The 17,236-nt window shown below is 42.5% G+C and overlaps 1 non-coding gene across 1 annotated transcript; it reads left to right on the top strand.

Annotated features, from left to right (window-relative positions):
* Window positions 1-2,815: 2,815 nt before the first annotated feature.
* Window positions 2,816-2,922, top strand: LOC131244743 (small nucleolar RNA R71). The gene has a single exon (XR_009170522.1). It is a non-coding gene; the product is annotated as a small nucleolar RNA R71 (small nucleolar RNA).
* The last annotated feature ends 14,314 nt before the right edge of the window (window positions 2,923-17,236 follow it).

Raw genomic sequence — 17,236 nt, 5'->3', positions numbered from 1 at the left:
TTTGCTTAAGACCAAGAAAATACTGATTAGGTACCCTAATCTCCCACCCCCAACCTAAAATCTACATTGTCCTCAATGTAAAAGAAATAAACAAGCAATGCACATGGGACAACGAGAATAAAAGAGGAGTGATGAAAAGATAATACCTGGATGGAGAATCAAGAAGCTTTCTCAAGATTTGTGAAAAATTTCAACGTAAAAGCGAGTTAGCACAAGAGAGAAATCAACATAAGCAAAAATAACAAAAAGAAAAACAAAAGAAGATCCTACCTATACCACTTTCACAGGTGCTCTCGATTGCATTTAGCACATGCAACAAGCCTTTAAACCCCTAGGTTACCCCTAGTGGACGAGTTGTAGTCTCGTGAGGGTTTGTAGTAATGGTACCCACAAACATTGAAGTAACTAACTAAGAAAAATGAAAATGAATGAAATAAAAAGCAATACAATAAAGCAAAAGGCTGGGTTGCCTCCCATGAGCGCTAAGTTTAACGTCTTCAGCCAGACAAGAACGGACCATGAATGAAATAATCTTTATAACCAGGGTCCGCCAAAGAAATTACCTCAACACTTTCATTAACCGATCCCAGACAAGTGATGTGAGTTCCCATGAACTGTGCTATCTGAAATAAGGTAACTGACACTGTCGTCAAATAATTTAAGGACTTCTGCTCGAACGACTTCTTCTATGTTAGGATCACGCTTCCTTTGCATGTTATGCGATATTACCACAGCATGATCCATCCATACAGTGGGGCATACTACCTGGATTTTTTCTATCTTCCGTTCAATTGCTGCCTTATATGCTCTAAGAATATTAAGCAGCCTGCTCGCCTTTGTCTTCTCAGAGTTACAAACTGTGTAGTCAGGAAGAGTCTCAGAGGGATGAAGAGGTTCCACTTTCGCTCTCCATTTTTCAGTCTCCAATATAGGAGTAGAGTCGAGCAATGCATTGACTTCATGGATGGGACTATCAATGTCAAAATCCATGCCCGATTGTGCTAAGCAGGTCTCAAGAGGATCTTCAAAAGATGTACGGAAGGAGTCCTGCACAAGGCTCTCGATCATGTCCACTTCAAATATGTCATCCAAATCTGAGGGTTGTTGTCCTGCATTAAAAACATTGAGTTTAATATTCATGTTACTAAAGGACAATTTCATAACTCCATTCCTGCAATTGATAATAGCATTAGATGTGGCCAAAAATGGACGACCCAAAATGACTGGGATCTGACTATGAAGATTCTGGACAGGCTGAGTATCTATAACTATAAAATCCACTGGAAAATAAAATTTATCAACCGGGATTAACACATCTTCAATAACACCCCGGGGCACCTTGATAGATCTATCGGCTAGTTGTAATGTTACCTTAGTCGGTTTCAACTCACCAAGTCCTAGCTGCTCATAAACCGAATATGGTAACAAATTGACACTCGCCCCTAAATCAAGTAATGCCTTCCCGATCTTATGATCTCCTATGCCGCAAGAAATGGTGGGAGCTCCTGGATCCCTAAATTTAGGAGGGGTGTTATGTTGAATCATGGAGCTGAGCTGCTCTACAAGGAAGACTTTCTTATGAACATTCTGCTTACGCTTTTGAGTGCATAAATCTTTAAGAAACTTAGCGTAAGCAGGGACTTGCTTGATAGCGTCAAGCAACGGGATGTTGACTTGCACTTTTTGAAACACATCCAAGATTTCATCAAAGTTATTTGTTTTCTTTATAGGTGCCAGACGTTGAGGAAAGGGTGCTTTGGGCACATAACGTGGCACGTTAGTGGCTCTTGGAGAGTCAGAGAGCTTTTGGACTTTGGATGCATTGGTATGGCTCTCTGCTTCATCTTAATCTTCTGTTTTAGAATTTGATTCATCCCCAGGCATCTCTATTATGTTATCAATCTGCTTGCCTGACCTAAGGGTAGTGATCGATTTGGCCTGTTCATGATATAGCCCTTGGTTGGAATTAGAGCCAATCTCATACTGTCCCTTGGGATTAGCCTCAGGTTGGCTAGGGAACTTGCCCTTCTCTCTCTCACTCAATGTGGCAGCTAGTTGACCCATTTGTACTTCCAGCTTGGCAATGGATTGTGCATTTGCATGTAAGCTTTGCTGGTTGGCCAGTAAGGTTTGTTGGGTGTCTTTTTGGAATTGGAGAGAACTCTGCATGAAAAGATGGAGTGTATCCTCAAGAGATGGTTTCCTTGATTGTGTAGGCAGTTGTTGATATTGTGGAAACTGTTGAGGTTGTTGACTGCCAACTTGGAGGTGCGGTTGCATAGGAGGATTTCCAGATGGTCCTCCTTGTTGTGGTCCTTTTGCCCAAGAGAAATTTGGATGTCTAGCCCACCTTGGGTTGTATGTGTTCGAGTAAGGATCATTCCCAGATTTTTGAAAAGTGTTCATAGCATGAACTTGTTCAGAGAGAAGTTCTGGGAATGCTGCACCAGATGGACAAGACTGCATAGGATGGGCAGGACTAGAACATGTGGCATATGCCTCGACTTGAGCTGTTTGTGGTGGTCCATTATTTAATACCAGAGCATCAACTTTCTTTGTCAGGTTATCAAGCTTGGCGCTCAGCTCTGGCATGACTCCTATCTCATATATACCACCTCTCTTTTGTGGTTGGGGACTTCTGTCACCTCTATTTGAATAATCCCATTGCTGGGAATTTTCGCACAAGGTTTCAAAGAAGTTTCACGCTTCGACATCACTTTTGGTCATGAATGACCCTCCACTGGTGGCATCAACCATGCGACGGTTCTGTGGTGTCAGACCGTCATAGAAGTATTGAACTTGTTGCCACTTCTCAAAACCATGGTGAGGACATTTAAGAAGCAAGTCCTTCCATCTTTCCCAACAATCATGAAAGTGCTCGCCCTCTTTTTGTGTGAAGTTAGTAATTTCTCTACGGAGGGCATTGGTTTTGTGAACGGGGAAGAACTTGTTTAAGAACTTCTTAGACAGTTGGTCCCATGTAGTGATAGATCCAACTTCTAGAGAATTCAACCATGCTTTCGCCTTATCCTTCAAAGAAAAAGGAAACAGGCGTAGGCGGATCGAATCGTCTGAGAAGTTTTGGAACTTAAAGGTGGAGCAAATGTTTAAGAATTCTTTCACATGATGATATGGGTCCTCCTTGTCCAATCCATAAAAGGATGGCAACAATTGTATGACTCCGGGTTTAAGTTCAAAGTGTGCTGCCGTAGTGGTTGGCAACACTATGCATGAAGGCGCATTAAATTGGACAGGAGCTGAATAATCTTTGAGAGCTTTAACTTCAGTCTCATTCGCCATTTCAACAGGATTATTTCTCAATCTTTCACGAATTGTTCTTTCAATCTCAGGATCAAACGGTGCTAGTTCTATGTTCAGAGATCAACGTCCGAGCATAAACTATGTTATCAATATAAGAAAGAAAACTAACTAAGATGCAACCTAACATGAATAAAACTAAAGGAAAAAGTTATGAATTCCTAAAAACAAGAGAAAGCTATGTAAACGAGAATTGGAAAGAAGAACCCGAGAAAAGGAGATGATGAATGTCTGAAGATTTGAGAGCTCCTCCTTTTGAAGACAATGTTATTTAGCAGCTTCCTTCCTTAATTCAAAAAGAAAACAAAAATAAATTAAATTTACTAAAATAATGCTAGAAATAAAAAAAATCCTAAGCAACGGTTAATTTCTAAAAAAAAAGTTTGTAATCTTAGAAATAAAAACTAAGTTAGTTTCTACAAAGGGAAAAAATTTCTAAAACTAGAAAATAGAAAGTTACTTGAAAGAAGAATCAGAATCTAGAATTAGAAAATAGGAAATTTCTAAAAATAAAATAAATTAGCCTAGAAATAGAAACTTTCTAAAAAAAATAAAACCTTAATTCTAAAAATAGAAATTAGAAAAAAAAATAGAAAATTTGGAAAGAGATTACCAAATTAGTAGTTTATGTCAGGTCCCTACAAAACAGGAAATAGGTTAGTTTCTAAAAAAATTTAACCTAAAGGTAGTAAAAAACCTAAGACTATGAATTATGATAAGAGAGAATCTTAAATCCAATTGGACCGAAACAGTCCCCGGCAACGGCGCCAAAGACTTGAGGTTTTTGGCGCTGTATGAATGAAAACTCCTTTATGAAAGGATTTTCCATAATATATGCTATAACTAAATTAGTTTATATATGTAGTAATGTGTAATCTAAGTGTTTGGTAAAATGTCTGAATGAGAAAGTGTTTGTTGAATCACTTCTAATGAGGGTGTTGAGATAGGATTCTCAACTACCTTATCCACACTTATAATTTCCTTCATGTAATATAAATTGCTACTATGTGATTCATGGATGAAATGCATATGGATAGTAACATGTTCTATGTGTTTGATAAAATGCTCAGATGAGAATTTTATTTAAATTATTTGTTAAATGTTGTTATGAATAACATATATGACTACTTAGTGTATTTAAGTATAATTGGGACTACTACGTAGTCCAGGCAATCGGTAACGGTTCCCGTTTGAGTGGTCGAACTAGTTTCGCCACATTGGATACATTCGACGAATCCGAGCCGTACAGTGATCGTCGACAGTGGCTAGGCCACGTGGAGTGCTTATGCATTCCATGTCAATTACCTTAGCGTGCGCTCGTACCAATCAAACTTGTTAAATGACCCGATTGGCCTATTGTGTGTTGACCATGTATAGACGCTACTACTTGAATCTAAGGTACCGCTTACCAATGTAAAACCTGTCTCAACCATGGTACCAAGATCCGCTAAGACTAATGAGCCGGGAATGGTGGTATGGGATACCATGGTCGAGCTATCGGCCTACGCTGGGATGACGAGCCTCCCCGTAGTGACTGGTGAGTAACCCAAACTCGTGAGCCAAATACGGTGGTATGGGACAGTGTATTCGAGCAGTCGGCCTACGCTAAGGTGACGAGCCTTCCCGTAGTAACCTCGAGTATAAACTTGGCCTACGTTAAGGTGACGAGCATCTCCGTAGTGACCTGGAGTGCCTATCGTATGTGATTAACTAGGATTGACGACCCTAGATGGATCTTTCGTTTGGGTTAATGATATAAAGGGAGGTACCTTAGCTTCCCGAATCTACTGTATGAATAAGCCTAATCAAATATAAGCTAACATGACCATGCACCACATTGCATGTGCTTTGGCCAGGAAGGGCACGTTTAGGGAGTTTGTCATGTGTAATCATGAGATGAAGTCATTGAGGGAGTGCAGGCGAGGATATACATCATTACTACATATCATTTCTGCATTAACAAGAGTAATTAGGAAGTGATTGCTGTATGGCTTTATCATTACTGCTTGATTGAATTGTCAACATGTTAACTTTTGCCTTATAGTACCACTGAGTTGATCACTCACTCCCACTCTGGGACGGTATTTTAAAACACTAACCAGACTCTGATTTAGATGCATGTTATGACGAGGCTTACGCGATGGAGCCAGATTTCTTAGACGAGGAGGAGGAGTTCCCCTACATTCAGCTCTCAGGCGGGTCTGTGTAGACCTAGAGCTGTGTCGCCGAGATTACAGGGTTATGGATTAGTTGAATATTTACATTTTGAGATTTTGTAAATTTTAGAACAATACATGTATACATTCAGCCTGGTATCATACTCATACTCGGGGGGTTGAGAAATACTTACATACTTTATATACATATCTCAGTCTTCCGCTCGCTTAATTTAATTATCTATAGAGTATGACATGTTGTTTTAGTGTAATCCCACTCATGTTTAATGTACTAATATGGACAACATTTAAACATCATTATCTATATTGCATAAGTGATGCGTTGGATCTTAGGAGTTGAGCTTTGCTTGACCCTCAATTTTCAGGACGTTACAACTACAGAGGCTGTCGGCACAGGATTCGACGATCGGGAATTTTGTAAGTCCGATCTCCGAGTTTGGGGCATGACAAATCTCGTTGTTCACCATCATCTCCTGGGCATGGTAGGGTGATGGAATCCCTTTCAATCATCACAATTCTCCTCCATTGAGAATTAGGTCAATGAAAAGTTCAGATTTGATTTAAATTGCTTTATTTTCCAATTAGATAGGATAGGACTCCAATTCCAATTGTGTTCCTTGAATCAAGTAAGATAGCATCTTGATAGCTACAAGTGGATCCTTAGTACCCTAGTTCCCACCTTTAAATTCATAAGTTTTAATTAACATTATTCACCATTACTCTCAATTATTCAGATTTCAATTTAGATCTTTTTCTAGTTCTAGTTCTTGTTATTTTCAGAATACGTACAATTTTAGTCCCTGTGGATTCAACCTCGGTCTTACCATGTTATTACTACATCGCGACCCTACACTTGGGGTTGTGAACATATACAGCCCGCTCCATATGCATGTCATCATCTTGCGCCAAAAGGGCCCCAATCGACTCCGTTGAAGCTGCAACATATAATTTGAGCGGTCGTGCCTTAATCAGTGGAATTAGTACAAGTGGCTTCAAATATACTCTTAAATTTTGTTAAAAGCCAACTACTTCTCGACTTTCGAGATAAATTCAAACCCTTACTTCAGTTTTTTCAATGGAGAAAACACGTTAGTATTACCTGCACAATTGGAAATGAGCCTATACAAGAAATTAATGTGGCCCCAGAATCTTTGTAGCTCAGCCTTATTCTTGGGCGGCCCAATGTCAATTATGGCCTAAGCCTTATTCTGATCAAACTCAATTCCTCTTTCGTGCATAAGAAATCCTAAAAAGTTCCCAGTCGAGACTCCAAAAGCACATTTCAAAGGATTTAATTTCAACTTATGAAGTCTCATGCGTTTAAAGGACTTACGCAAGTGGGCTAGGTGCTCTATTGCATCGGTTGACTTAACTACCACATCATCTACATAGACTTCCATGAAGCAACCGATCATGTCATGAAAAATTGCATTCATTGCTATTTGTATGTGGCCCCTGCATTTTTCAATCCAAAGGGCATTGCTACCCAGCAGTAAGTCCCTAATGGACCTAGACATATAAACGATGCCTTTGACACATTTTCCAATGTAATGTATATTTGATTATATCCTGAGTGTCCTTTCATGAAGGACACTATCCCATGCCTAGTAGCCCAATCAATTAGTTGATCGGCTACATGCACGGGATATTCATCCTTAGGGTGGCCAGGTTTAGATTTCTAAAGTCGATGCACACTCTTAACTTACCATTCTTTTTCATCACTGGACCACGTTTGACATCCACTCCGCGTATTTAATTGGCCGAATGAAGCCTGCTTTCAGGAGCTGCTCAATCTCCTCTTTGATTTTGAGAGTGACCTCGGTTGTCATCCACCTAGGCAGTTGCTTGTATAGCCGATAACCTTCCTTTGTGGGAAGCCTATGTTCAACAGGGATTGATTGAGCCCTGGCATCTCATGGTAATCCTAGGCAAATTCATCGGAGAATTCTAATAACAGCTTTATTAAATCCTCATTCTCAGAAGGTTGCAACAAATCACTTATAAATGTTAGTTTTGGATCTTGCTCCATGCCTAGATTGACTTCAACCAGCAAATCCTGAACTTGTGGTTGAAGATCTTCCTTCTCTTCTGATGTTTCTCCAAACTCGAGACTACCTTTATTGACCGATCCTTCTAACTCGGCCAAATTCATAAAGCATCCTTCATCAGTTTTCCTTAAGCTTTCTTCAAGCCTCTTAATTCTGGCCGTCAAGTCAGCCCAATTCATTCCACCTCTTAGATTCCTGATCATGGAATCTCTTCAATAGTGCAGCGGGGAATCAGCCGATATAAGACAATATCCTTTAGCCGGCTATTGTTAGCTGAGGTGACTTTTGGAATAGCTTATACAATGCTTTTGGGATTCTTCTTCACCGTAATCCTAGTAGGTTGCCCAAACGTATTCCTTTTGGTAAACCTGATAGGTCCCACTTCTTCACTGTAATATTAAGCCTCGTTGGCGTTCGACATGGCTAGGAAAGGTTTGTTGTCGGTCAAGACCAACACGATCTTATTTTGGTTCCAAAAGACCACAAACTGGTAGAGAGAGGATGGGATGTTGGCAAAAGAATGGACTCAATCTCTCCCCAACAATGCATTATAGCTTGATGAGGTCGACAACAAAAATGAAGCCAAAACTGTTATCGTGGCTATGGTCAAATCGACTAACAGGACACCGTGTGTGTGTGTAACATGACTTGCAAAGTTATTAATGGTCACTTCTGATGGCATTAGATCAGCCATAGTCTTTCCTAACTTGGCCATCAACATCTATTAGTGAATTTGTTGCGTCTCCATTGTCAACCAGAATTTTGGTGATAGGGCAGCCATCGAAGTGGGCCAACAAATACAGCGGCTTAAGGTGCTGTGTCATATACTGGGTGGGTTTATTGATGATAATCCTTTCGGATATGCCCCCAACTTCTACAATAACTGTGTCAACATGTAGTGCCTTGTCGACTTTGGGTTCATCTTCTTTACTCCTTAAACAAGAAAGAAGCATATTGAATTATTACTGGAGAAGCATGTTCCTCCACATCACCGGCCATACTGTTTGGTTGAGTGGGCCTAACAGGAAAAGTAGATGGCAGTGTGAAGACCATATTGTAATGGAACGTTACAAGAGACAATGATCCAAACACAATTTTATCACTTGAACCTTGCCCCCATAGTGTTTTAAACTCCATCCTCTCGAATTGATCAGCCAGGTGTTCGGCCACTGGATCCATAGGTGAGGAAATTTTAAGGGTGTCAGCAGTTGACGAGTTCATTGGCTATCCACTCCTCTATTGGAAAACAATCTTTGCTAAGGTAGTCTGACAAATTCCCGCAGCTATCATCCTCTTTAATATCTTCTGGCTGAGTCATGCCTTATGGCCCTCCCTATGTCTTAGTCGGTAGCACTACTTTGACCATGTTTACTTCTAAGTATTCATCAAGAACATGGATCTTCTAGAAGGGGTGGGGTGCTCTAGCCCTTGGTCGAGGAGGTATGCTCCCTTTTCCATTTCCCTTCTACCAGCAACCCTTTGTCTTTACCATTATTGTTTTTGGGTTATTGTTAGCGCTTCTGGTATCGCTAGAAACTTTGGATGAACAACTCATTTTCAGACCCCTTCCTGTGTAGCAGGATGCTTGACCATCCTTAGTAAGGGAGGCCCCCATCGCTAGTGGTGGGCCGAGGCCAACTATACTGGTCAGTTATGGCTAGCATTGCTGCGGTGATCTTCCTTCCCTCTTTTAAGAGTAACTTTTGACCAAGATGCAATTTCCTGAGTGCATCAGTCACAGATTTGAGCGCGCCGGTAGCTTCTTCTAGTTACGACCGATTGATCACCTCGAGGACGCAGAACCCATCATCTCCCCCGAGTAAATCGATTGGACCCTTTCCATTGAATATTTGAGCAAAGATTGACCTTCGATCAAGGGTGATCTCTCAGATTGGCAATTACCATATTTAGTTCGATGTTGACTGGAAATGGATCGGTATCGATCAACATCGCCTCTTCACCTTTCTTGGGAAACTTTGACAGTCCACGATCGATGTGGTCTTCAATAATATTCCTGAACACAATGCATTTGTTAATCAAATGAGACTGAGTTCCATGTCATTTACAGTACTCGATCTTTTGTAATTCATCCACCAGGGATATCTTATGATTAATATGAACTTTAATAAACTTTCCAACCTATAATATATCAAATATTTCTTCGGCTTAGGTGATGTCAAAGGTTTACACCTTTTGAGCTTTTTGTGTGGTCGATACGATCGGTTCTACTTTGACCAATGCCGAACATGCCAGTGGCTTCTTGGCCAGTACTTCAACGACTGTGATCTTATAATTAGGATCTTTATAATAACTCCCTAGTGACGAGTTCGATCACCGGCCCCTTCCTGCAGGAGTTCCTCGTAATGAGAGACCTTTTTGGTTAGATCATATAGGTCTACAAACTTTATACCTATAAACTTCTTTCGGAGTTTGTACTCAAGCTCGTCTTATGTTAATTGCATAAACTCGACTTCAGCCATTAACACTTTACAGTGGCTTTTCGCATGATATAACTCTCATAGGGTTCCCCAGGCAACTGTCGGAATCAAGCGAGATCGGCCATGGTAATCTCCTTGTTTTTAGAGAAGAACTGAGCATGGAACTTCTCTTCCAGCTCTTTCTATGTATGCACTGAGTCTGGCAATAAATTTGAGTACCAAGTAAAGGATACTGCGATCAGAGTGATCGAATAATTGTAAATTATAATAATCATTATTGGCCAGTTCGCCACACTGCATCATGAAATAGCTGACATGCTGAATGGTTGATTGAATAGACTCGCTTGAGAATAGGGTAAAATTTGGCCTATAATTCCTCGGCAATGGATATTACCGATCTACCCACTCGGGGTATGGTTTATAATAAATCAGAATGGTGTTGCGGCCGAGGACTTGGGCAACAACCTCTTGGACAATTTGCATGATTTGGTCGTTATCCAGCCGTTGAGGATCTAAGACTAGTGGGTGATGTTCACAACCTCAAGTGCAGGGTCGCGATGTAGTAATAATCTCGGTAAGACCGAAGTCAAATCCACAGGGACTGAACCTTGTACATATTTTGAAAGTAACTAGAACTAGAACTAAAAGAAGATGTAATTTAAATATTGAGAATTTAAGAGAATAATTGTAAATTATTTAACTAAAACTTATAAAATTCAAAGGTGGGAAACTAGGGTTTCCAAGGATCCACTTGTAGAGATCAGGGAGATCTATGCTTGATTCATGAACACAACTGGATTTAGAGTCCCATCTTCATCCAGCTGGAAAATAACTCGTTAAAATCAAATCTAAACTTCCTTTGATCTAGTTCTCAATGGATGAGAGGTATGAGAACTAGAATTGTTTCCATCACAAAACCATGCCCATGAGACAAAACAAACAATATAATTTAACTAATCCACAACCAATCTAAGAGAATTATGAACGTTAGGAAGGATACCATCACTCAACCATGCCCATGGGACGATGGTGAACAACAGGGTTCCTAATTTCATAATCACAATAATGAAAAGAACGTGCTCAAAGCAATCATAGATCCATTCTAATTTAAGTCACAGCAAACCATTAAAAACTAAAAGCACTCCTTATAATCAAACTAGAAGTAAAGAGAGTTCAACTCAAACATGAATCAAAGCCTTCAAGAGCATCCCATCACACTACAAGCTTCACCTCTTAGCTCTAGCTAAGAGGTTTAGCTAACCATGAACATGATCGATCTAAAATCTCTTGGAAACATCAAAGGAAGAAAAACTAAAGAGGAAGGAGAAGAAAAACTTGTTGTCGGCCCGCTCCACACGTCCGCACGTCCTTCTCTCTCTCTCTTGTTTGTTCCCCACGTCCACGGCTTGATGCCTACTTGTCTGATTTTCTCTCCTTTTATAGCCAAGATGTAGGTCAGTTGGGGTCTTTCGCACGTCTCTCTTGCGTAGCGAAAACATGAGACGAGTTACGTTTGAAGTAAGTTTGAGGGAAGGGATCATCCAATCTGCTCATTCTGACGCATAGGAAGGGTCAAAACCCCCTTCTCTAGCGTTTGGACGGTTTGGATCATTGATCCGACCGTGATCTCGATTGCACAATGCCCCACAGTGGGCCAGGCGTCGTCCGCAGGTCCGTTCGCACCCTTTGGCACACGTTCCTACACTGAAATGTTCGATGGGCCCATGATGTCATGCCCCAAACTCAGAAAACCAGGCTCACAAAATTTCTGATCGCCGAATCTGGCGCCGACAGCCTCCGTAGTACCCCATTCTCGACTCCCAGCACCCATTCGCTAGGTTCCGATCCTGGGATGCTATGAGGAGGATTTTCAACGTCAGTTTGATTTATAATAAGCATAACCAAAGGTATAACCCACAAACAACAACCAAAAACTCCATCACATTTTCACTATGATCAAAAACTTTATAAGTACAATGAGCATAAAAGAAAATACAATGATAATAGACAAAAAGCCCCAAGATGATCTGCTATGCGCTCCTGCCTCAACGCTGCTACGGTCTAACGTCACCTGCACGCAACAGTCATGCATAAGCTTATAGAAAGCTTAGAGGGTGGTGAAAGTGGGTGCACAAGGTAGTAATACAATTATGCAGTATCAGAGTAATGCAGAACATGCTGATGAATCCATGAATGTCGTTAGACGTACCAAGGTTATGCAATGCAAGGCATGAATGATGTCGGTCGTACCAAGGCCATGCGATATAAGATGCAACTCAAGCATACAAATCCTCATCTAAGTCCACATATCAATACAGCTCAACTCTGGAATATCACCGGGGTCTAGTACACTCCAACCAGATTGCCACCCCATCGCGTGCAACAAGGTGAGTGGAAAAGACCTCACTATCCGCCTGCCAATATCTGACTCTGCTCGTCGATAGTGGACTCATTCCTCGAGCTGGTCAAACTCAGCCTAGATTTACCCTCTCCTCTAGGATGGGTAAGGTCGCACCCCCTTCCAACCGACCACGACACAGTGGAAAGCGCAGCCTTCTAGTAATCGGCACTCGGCGCTCATGAACCCACTCGGTCTAGACGTTGGAGCAACCTCCCGGTACCATAAGGGTTTAGGAACTTTCACCCAGGGATATCTATAGTACCCCATGTAGAACAAGATTTTCGGTATCCAATCCTGTCAACCACGATACGATTGTGAAGGCCACGGCCCTGATGTCGCTTGGGCGTACAATAACCATGTCACACAATGTGAAATGCATGAATCACACTATCCAGTCATGCAGCAATCCTGCATGTATCGTGCGCTCATGTAGGGCAACACCGCCTAACCGGAGCCCATAAATAATCTGCCCGAAGACATATGTTACGATCAGTCACTTCTCATATCAAGCATACATATGATGTGAATGATCATGAATCATGGAACTATACTAAACATGTTATATGGCGATGAATTCTTGCTCGTAGAGAAGATGGGCCTAGACGGCCTACGCACCACAAGTATGGGCCTAACAATGGGCTATCGGGAGAGTTACAATGTGGACATTTAACCATCATTGCTCTATAATATGGATGTCAAACCATCATTGCTCCCAAGGCATGACTAGATTGAATAGGACGAATCAAATGGGTCGAATCGAATGGGCCGATTCAAATGGGCCGATCAAATGGGTTGAATCGAATGGGCCGATCAAATGGGCCGAATCAAAAGGGCCGAATCGAGTGGGCCGATTCAAATGGGCGAATCGAATGGGCCGAATCAAATGGGCCGATTCAAATGGGTCGATCAAATGGGCTGAATCACAAGGGTCGAATCGAGTGGGCCGATTCAAATGGGCCGATCAAATGGGCTGAATCAAATGGGCCGAATTGAATAGGCCGATCAAATGGGCCGATTCAAATGGGCCGATCAAATGGGTCGAATCGAATGGGCCAATTCAAATGGGCCGATCAAATGGGCCAATTCAAATGGACCGATTCAATGGGCCAAATGTATATCAAATTGGGCCCACCCTTATGTATTTTGAGACCCGACCTATTCATAAGATAACATAGAGATAAATGAAGTGGAAACAATATCAGCTTAATAGGAACTACCATGGCCCTTAGAAGTTTGAACGGTGAATGTCACTGTCCACTATTTCGGTGGTGGGGCCCATTTGAATTTTAATTCTGACTCATTCTTTACCTCATACCATAAATGATATCTCAAAATGGTTGGATGGTAGAAACAACACATGCATCATGCATGATGGGCCCCACCGTTCAAATAGTGGATGGTGTAGATAAACATATGCATCATGGGCTACAGAACTTGCTGACTTCAATTCACCAGCCATGTAGCTGGTATGAGGTACCCCAGCCAACCCGTTCCCCTGCTGGGGGGCCCCACCATCCCAACCTGATGGACGGTGGATACAGTACATGAATTATGGTGTGGTCCACGTCCCATGCTGGACATACACAACAACATATAGTTGTTGTATGTTGCAGCTACAACTGCTTAGGAAGGCAGAGGTGGGTCCCACGTAGGGCCCACCCTCATGTGTCATATATGTAATATATAATATATATAATATATAATATATAATATATATACTGCTATACAACAGCTTTTATGCATGAAAAGGGGAGTAGAGGTGGGTCCCACGTAGGGCCCACCACCATGTATATGTCACATGATATATAATATATAATATATAATATAATATTTTATATTTACAATATCTTTGACGTCCTTAGTAGTGGGACCCACAGAATTGCTGTCGTCAGATGGCAGTGGGTCCCACCATCAAAACAGGTGGACGGCATGTGTAAGACACATACATCTTGGCTGGGATGGCTGAATTGCTGAGATGAAGTACCCGCACCAGGTGGTCCCACTGTCAGAATGAATGGACGGCTGGGATGAGGCGCATGTACCAGGTGGAGAAGCTGATATATGTGCTTTACCGATGTCCAGTAGTTGTTGCTGCTGGACGGTGAGCATTCAACACATGTGATGGAGGGGTCCACATCAGTGGACGGTGATGATAAAACCCATACATCACCTTGGGGTGGGTCCCACTGTCCAAAGACGATGGACGGTTTGGATAAACAACCACACGATGGTGTGGCCCATTTGACTGGATGGAGGACCTGGATGGGTCCCATGGACCCACGGTCAGTTCACACTTCACTATCAGCCACCCCCACTAAGCAATCAATGCCAATGCCTCGGCATTGAAAGGAGGTATCTTTCACTCAGTCTACCACGTGAGCTATGGATGGGCCCCACTGGCCAGCCCGTCCAACCCACCGTCCAGCTTGCTGGATGGTGCTGGATGGCGTTCAACATCACGGTGGTCCCATGTAGTGGGCCACCAGACTCGGATCATGCTGATATATGTTTTTCCCTTCATCCGGGCATGTGTGACCTTCCGGCCATGCGGACCCCAAATCGGAATCAAGTGGCCCAATAGTTGGATGACATGGGCAAAATACACACCTCATAGGTGGGCCATGATCATAGAAGGAGAGAGAGAGAGAGAGAGAGAGAGAGAGAGAGAGAGACAAGGAGAGACCGGCGATGACGGAGGGACCCCGCCACTATGGGCCCCTCTTGTATACAAACATACATCAAGGTGGGTCCCGCCATGCGTGACCCTTAAATCACAAAACAACTAAATAACAAAAAGAGAAATTGCGAGTCCAAGATCACCCACCGTCCACTTCTTCTTGCTCCCTTGGCTTCCTTTGCTCCTTAGCTTCGATCCTAACGGGAGAGATGGAGTTTGGATGGTTGAGATGGAAGATGAGAGGGTAGGAAGTGGGCCACACACAAAGTTCTCTTAGAGTTTAGAAAGGGCTTGGATGTATGGTATCTTGGTTGCTTGGAAATGAGTTTGAAAAATGAGAGAGTGAGGGTTGTAAAGAGAGAGAGAGAGAGAGAGAGAGAGAGAGAGAGAGAGATGGGTGATGGATGTGGTGGTGATGGATGTGTAAGAGACTTTTTGACTTTTGTGGTAGATGGTGTAAGAAAAGTATGGGTGTGTAAGAACCTTTTTGACTTTGGGGGTTGCTTGGGGAAGGGTGTGAGGTGATGGTGTACTTGGTTGAGGTGATTGGTTGATGGGTTGATGGATGTGACAAGTTGTAGAGATTCTCTCTGAATTTGTACGCGGGGTGTTTTCCTCGAACTGAACGCGGGCCCACATCTCCTGGCCTAGGTATCGCCTTTGCGCACGAGACGCGGCATCGAAACCGCAGCGACGGCGCGTTTGTTAGGGTACAAGTCTCGAGTTGAGGCAACTCTGGTTGACGGCGTGTGTCTCAGGGTCACGCGCAAACATCGGATATAGGTCGAAGGTTGCCAGAATTCGACAGAGAGGATTGTGAGAACCTACGAAATGGTACGGACTAAGATACAGGTCTTACACATGATCAATGTCGGTGAGGAAATCCACTCCATCCATTAGATTCTCCTCAGAATTTCAGTTGGAGATGACGTGCTATAGCTCGGATTCAGTGTGGCCCATGAAATTTCTATTCTCATCGTCAGTTAGACGTAGTGGATGGTGGGGGATACATCCTGGTCAGTTTCTGACGGAATTCGGGTAGGTCCTAGTCGGCGACTTGTGCTGCTTCAAATGGACGGTCCAGATCATCCTCTTAGATCCAAATGATGGCCCACAAAGATCACCTGGATCTCTCTTTTCGTCTATTCACAGCGGTGGCAAAGAGGATTTTGAATCCTTTCGGGATTTTGTGAGTCAGCAGTCTTTGACCACTCTGGCCGATTCAGTGCACAGTGGTCACACCCCTGCTGTGCACTTGCACAAAGCAGGGTGTGGCCCACTGTGAAGTCTTTTGCAAGTCCACACCATCCATCCAACTTCCCATCTAATTTTAGGGGCTGAGTCCAAAGTTAGGGCATATAGTTAGGGCATATCCAGAGATTAGGTGGGCCCCAAATTGATGATTTATAGCTAATCTTTCTGTTGGGTCACTTCCACAAAGATCCAATGGCTAAAATTTTACGTGTATGGTTACTTTATGATCCTCAGGCCAGATATAAGGTTTTGTGTCAAACGGATGGTGGGAACCCTGTGATCTTGCATTCAGGACGATTCTCTGGCTTCTTTATCTTCAATCACTTGATTTCCTCGGATCTTTGGCATGTGAATTCTTCAATCTCGGTCTCCTAAGATCCGTCCCCTGCCTTAGTGAGTTCAAGCATCAAATCTATGTTTTTAGTACCCTTTTCAGTCCAAACTCCTAAATTCACCTTGTAACACAAACGTGATTAAATTGGAGCGTTAAGCATTTTCATGTTTGTAAAATCAGGTAATAACTGGGGGTCTAATATACAATATTTGTCCCTCAACAGGTGATCTAGAGTAAACCGATTGGGATTATCAGGGAATGTAGGACCCTGTTGTGGGTTGAACCCACCTGGTGGTCCATGGTTCCTATTATCAGGCGTAAAATTCTTTCATGGCCTGCGGCTTAGGTTGCTTACCTTCCATAGGAAGTGGCGCATTCCTGACCTGTAATGGAGGAGGGTTACGTTGCAAAGGTGGCATAGGTGGCAATGAGGCTGCATTGTTGACCAAGCTTCCATTAACGTTATGTTGTGATGCTAAGGGTGTTCATTCCGTTATCACAACCAACAATCGTTGCATAGCCTCAATCTAACTAGCCAGTAGCGAATGGTGTTCTCATCTTAGGCACGAAATTGCTCGGCTTGAGCTCT

The sequence above is a fragment of the Magnolia sinica genome, chromosome 4 (assembly GCF_029962835.1).
Source record: "Magnolia sinica isolate HGM2019 chromosome 4, MsV1, whole genome shotgun sequence".
Taxonomy (NCBI): domain Eukaryota; kingdom Viridiplantae; phylum Streptophyta; class Magnoliopsida; order Magnoliales; family Magnoliaceae; genus Magnolia; species Magnolia sinica.
Note: the sequence above shows the minus strand (reverse complement) of the source record. Positions and strands in the feature narration are given on the sequence as shown.